This window comes from Elgaria multicarinata, chromosome 8, assembly GCF_023053635.1.
Source record: "Elgaria multicarinata webbii isolate HBS135686 ecotype San Diego chromosome 8, rElgMul1.1.pri, whole genome shotgun sequence".
Classification (NCBI taxonomy): domain Eukaryota; kingdom Metazoa; phylum Chordata; class Lepidosauria; order Squamata; family Anguidae; genus Elgaria; species Elgaria multicarinata.
The window spans coordinates 23,991,448-23,997,447 of NC_086178.1; positions in this window are offsets into that span (position 1 = coordinate 23,991,448).

The following is a 6,000-nucleotide window of genomic DNA, read 5'->3' on the forward strand; positions in this document are numbered from 1 at the left end:
AGTTTTATTTTAAAAATTGGCAACCCGTTATTATTGGAAGGGTAAATATATATTTGTCTATACAATAAAGATGTGTTCAACTTGCTGTGATCTGTTTTAAATGTGAATATTTATTTATTTATTACATTTTTATACCACCCAATAGCCGAAGCTCTCTGGGCGGTTCACATATGTTTTATGTGAATATACATTTTATGTACTTCTGATAATAATGCCTCCAACACCTAAACCACACATAGAGAAACCTCAGTAGAACAAAAGCACCAGGTATTGCTGAGCTCTCTTCCTCCTAAACTGGGATGGGATAATGGGGCAGGCAATATGGATCATTGAGGCCATGGCTAGACGAGGGGGTAAAAGGCCGATGACCTTGCAATTTTATGATTGTCAGATCATCGCCCTCATTTACACGTGGTGTGCGACATCGCAGCTGCCATTTGGTTTTTGGTTTTATCGGAGAGGGAGTAGTGCATGAGAGCTTGTCTGCAAAACGGTAAGTTTTTTTAAAAAAAAACAAAAATCAACTTTTTATTCCCCCAGTATTTTAACAGTCTATAAATTAATTTGAACTTGCTGTTTTAAATTTGTATTTTAAATTTGTATTTTTGCATTGCTGCTGTTGTTATCTTGGTTGTGCTTTTATATTGTATTTTATATTATGGTTTTATACTGTTGTTTTATACTTTGAATTGTCTTAATTTTGTAAACTGCCCAGAGAGCTTCGGCTATTGGGCGGTATAGAAATGCAATAATTAATAAATAAATAAATAAACTTAATTTCCCTGCTCCCCCCCCCCCCCGATGGGCATACAGCTCCTGAGAAGCTCTGTGCCCCATGTCTGGCTCCCTGCTCCTCGCAGTTACTCACAAGGAGCCAGGACAAACCGCAATGGTGGGCCACACTTTCCACAGTCTCGGGACCATCCCGAGGCTGTGGAAAAACCATGAAGAAAGGGTAGGGTGATATCCCAGGGAAAGGGAGGGATCATCCCTCCCTGCTCCCGGGATCCCGTGTGTGTCATGTGGACACATAGGGATGATCCCCGGGATATCACCCCATCTAGCTATAGCCTAAGTTTCTCTGATGGGGGACTTTTATCTTACCCAAATACTTGGCAGTTTAGGGGAGGAAGGCTCTAGCTGCCTCTAGCTCCTTCCTTTGCATTCATTGAAGTTGCAGTGCACTCTTGGTGTGGTGGGACTTCACTGAAGATCTAAGCCCTATTCAGGCATTCTGCATCTGAATAGAGCAAACATATAGCAAGAAGGAGCATGCTAGCCCTGCCCCAATCCTTCACCACCCTTGAGGGTGACTAAAGAGAAGAGCCTCCTCTGTCCATGTGAGCCAGAACATTGGAAAATCAGCATTGTGGCTCACATGGAGAGCTTCCAGAGATAGAGGAAGCTCTCTTCATCAGACAATTGATCTCCATGAGTTGAGGGCAATGGATGCAATGAAGGAGAGGGGCAGGGCTGGAGTACCCCCTCTAGTAGTTACACATTTACCCTATTCAGAATGCCTGAATAGGGTTCTAGACTCAACTGGATTTTGCTCTGGAACGTATTACTAGTAATATTATTTATAGTTTTACAGCACAATCCTAGGTATTTATACTCAAAAGTAAGTTTCACTGAGTTCAATAGGACTTACTCCTAGGTAAGTATCTATAGGATTGCAGCCTTAGACTGTTTAAAGCCCTTCACCTACAACCAGCTTTTTAAAATACCTGAAAGTTTAGTATGTTGCAGATGACGAGTTTGAGGTTAAGCAATGAGGGCTTGCCTAAGACTGGTAGAGGTGAGATTTGAAATGGATACTTACCAGTTTCCAGCTCTGTTTTTCTCAGTTGTGCTACACTAATGTACATAAAATAATAATGAATGTGCCTCTAAGTATGCGCTTGTTTTCCCCTCGTAGAATAACATAGATCAGCTCTCTCTAGGCAAAGCCCATCGCTACATAATGTACAGTGACTGTACACCGTTCAGACCAGATCTGTGAAGCTCACAAAGATCACCAAGTTTTAGAAATTTGCACAGCATAATTAGTTTCGGTACAAATTAGTTTCTGAGGTCGTTTGATGTTGCCATTACGCTGCCAAGGACAAAGATGAGACCATTCTAGATCATGCTTTGAAAGCTTCCATTATTTATTTATTTATTTTTGTTCAGTGATAAAAAAAAACTGACAATGTCATCTGTTTGCCATTTTGGAATTGTGAAACCCACTTTCTGTCCTGATGTGATCTGGCAGGATTCCATCATCTTTGTGGAGCGATTAACTGCGCTAATTAGTAAAGTGCTCTTTTTCTTGCCTGTTGTTTTATTCGCTGAGACATACGGGCAACAGGTTGCCACAGAAATATAGAGTTTGTATAATTAGCCATCTTCCTGTTCGAAAGAAACACAATACAACCACAGACAATGATGGTGGCAGTAACTATGATAGGGAACAAACAGTTGAACAACTGTACTCTATGCTGGCAAAACAAAGCATTTGATCTCTGAGACAATAATACTTCTCCCTAATGCTCTTCACTTAAAAATAATCATCAAAGTTTCTAGTACTCTTGATGCCTTATTTAGATTCATTTAAGATTTTATTTATCAGCATATTTATAAATCACAGCTTGTAGTGCAGGGTCCCAAGGCCTAGCCCTCCCTGTACCACTGTATTCAGTATAGAGCAGCTTCATGAAATCCATTGGAGTGGAGGCAAGTATTGTTCTCATCACAAAGGTGCAATGTTTTGCTTTCCTCCATGGAAGGGAATTCTGGCCATTTATTCAGAAGAAAGCAAAAGGGTACAGTTTGGGTACAATTCAGGTGTGGGCTAAACCTGTTCCCTGCTGTCCCCTACCCTCAAATTCAAGATCAAGTTGCTCCAACTTGATTACTCCATTCTAGATTCTGCTTTGTCATTATGGAGTGTCTTGGATGGCTGAGGCCTTGTTTATTTGTTATATGTTGTCTGGCGAAAATCTGTCATTATGACGAGTGTGTTTGCGGATGGAGAGACTTTTTTTGGAAGTGCTCCTGGGGTGGGGGTGGTGAGACACTGCACCCCTGCAGGATCCTTGTCAGGTGGAATTTGGGCCTACCATTGTCCCCAAGGGCAGTCTGCGCTTCCCCCTCCCCCCTTAGATGGGAATGTCAACAGCTGAGCTGAAAATTCTTAGTGGAGAACCTTTGATTTAAATGGGACAGGGATTGAGAGGGGTGTTAGGCAAAAGAGGCATCTTGGAGGCTGGTGCCTACCATCCCCACCCCACCCAGCAGAAGTCTTCTAGAATGATGCTACATGATGACATATTGTTACTTCCTTGGGACTTCTCGGGGGAAATGGAGGCCACCACCAATCACAGAATCATAGAATAGTAGAGTTGGAAGGGGCCTATAAGGCCATCAAGTCCAATCCCCTGCTCAGTGCAGGAATCCACCCTAAAGCATACCTCTCCAGCTGCCTCTTGAATTCCTCTAGGGTTGGAGAGCCCATGACCACACTAGGTAACTGGTTCCATTGTCATACTGCTCTAACAGTCAGGAAGTTTTTCCTGATGTCCAGCTGGAATCTGGCTTCCTGTAAGTTGAGCCTATTATTCCGTGTCCTGCACTCTGGGATGATCAAAAAGAGATCCTGGCCCTCCTTTGTGTGACAATTTTTCAAGTATTTGAAGAGTGCTATCATGTCTCCCCTCAATCTTCTCTTCTCCAGGCTAAACATGCCCAGTTCTTTCAGTCTCTCTTCAGAGGGCTTTGTTTCCAGACCCCAATCATCCTGGTTGCCCTCCTCTGAACTCCCTCCAGCTTGGCTGCATCCATCTTGAAGTGTGGTCCCAAGAACTGAATGCAGTACTCATGATGAGGCCTAACCAGTGCCGAATAAAGGGGAACCAGTACCGCATGTGATTTGGAAGCTGTACTTCTATTAATGCAGCCCAAAATAGCACTTGTTTTTTTTCCAGCCACATCACACTGTTGGCTCATATTCAGAAGGATTGTGCCACTGCTGGTTAATGTCTCTGTCTCTGTCTCTCCCTCTGTCTCTCTCTCTCTCTCTCTCTCTCTCTCACACACACACACACAGATGACCCCCCCCCCCCTAAACAATATATTGTTCCCTGTTGTAATGCAAAGTACTTGGGGGTGACTATGCCAGAACTGGTTTGTTGATATGGATGGACACAACTGTCTGGATTTTGGGATTCTCCTCGAGGGCATGGCTATCTCCCATGTCACCTGTGTCTCAGGTGCAGGGAGGGATTAAGACATGCTGAGACTCTAAGCCATATTATATTCAGAGGCCCTATGCTATAAAAATGAAGAGGAAAAAGGAGTATTACATTATAACAGAAAGGGTAATGAAAGGGTACCACACTGTGTTAGGGGGTGTTAGATAGCCTTCTCTGAATATGTGTACAAAAGTGCTAATAAAGTCAGTTGATCTGAACTTCTTTTAAACTGGCTCTTGTTTGCACTTATTGGCCCCAATTCTAAATAATGTGTTGCCAAGCTTTCTCTATCTAAGGCAACTCTGCTGTAAGTCACACCAGACTTTCCAACATATTTAAGCCAAAGCAATTTCACCTTAGTTATCTTACATCTCAGTTATCTCCAGCATATTTAGATGCCCCTCATAATATGAGTCCCTAAGCCATGTCTTACTTGGCTTATTCCTAAATCTGGCACTGCCCAATTGTATACTCTGGATTTTATTTCTTGGTTTTGCTAGAGAATTGGGACGTTGGGATCTCTCTCTCTGTTGTATATTTGGGTAGGGTGGAAGGAGGACAGCATCATTTAAGATGAATGTCTTGGGCCTGTCCTGCTTGATACTTTTCAACATATCTGGAAACTTCAAAGTTATAGCAATAAATTATTTTTGTTCAAACTATTTCAATTTTTTTTAAAAAATATAAATCATTCATTTCAACATACCAAGATGTGGTAGCATATACAAACTTCTTTAAAAAAGGGGGGGGGGGAAGGAAGGTCATTGTCCAAAAAGGTTTAGACTGTAAAAAAAGAAAGAAAGAAAAGCTATTCACTTCATCAAAGCATAATATACAACTGTCATGATTGCATATTATTTTCTGTATTGCTGTGCTGATGTGCAGTACCTTTGACAATTTAACAGACATTTATAAGTGCAGAGACTTCAAAAGCCAGCCTTCTTTAGTATATGCAATTCCATTCTGCAGTGCAAATTAAAATTCTCTTAACTGTCTTAAGATAAGCATCACCAACTTACATTTCATATGCTGGAAGAGATGGAGCCTGCTTTGCAAGTCAAAATAACTTTCCCACAGCATATTTTGCATGCTAAATTTTTTCTCCTGCCGAATATATTCACCGCATTATAATTTTTGGATGGCTTATGGTGATTTCACTCCATATACCTTTTAAACAGGCAGTGCTTTATTATATCAATATTGCTTCATTAGTGCCACTTCGCCCTGACTAGAATATCTGTAGGCAACGCCTCTTCATAGACATTTTAGAAATCCTCTAAATTTCCTGGAAGAATTATTGACTCTGTTCAAACATAATCTATTGATGTAAATCTACTGCCCTTATCTATGGTGACCATCTGGAGTGCTCCCCTTATAAATCATTTTGTGAGTGGGATTACCTTTTAGGCTTTAACTTTACAATGACAATGAAGGAGAAACTAATATTTCAGTTGACCTGATATAGTAGAATGGAACAGCACAGATCTTAGCAGTACATGAATTATGGAGGGGAGGGGAGGTAGGCAAGGAGCTCCACGATGAAACCCATAACCGCCCCACCCCAAATGCCCCACAGTTTTAGACAATCATCCTTTCTATCTTCTTAAAACAGTGAGCCAGTTCACAATGATCAAAGAGCGGCACAGTGACAAAATATTACACTTTGAACATTGGGAAGTCATATCCTTTCAACAGATGAACAACCTTGATGAAGGATGCCTGGGTTGAAGGGTGACCATATGGAAAGGGGGACAGGGCTCCTGTATCT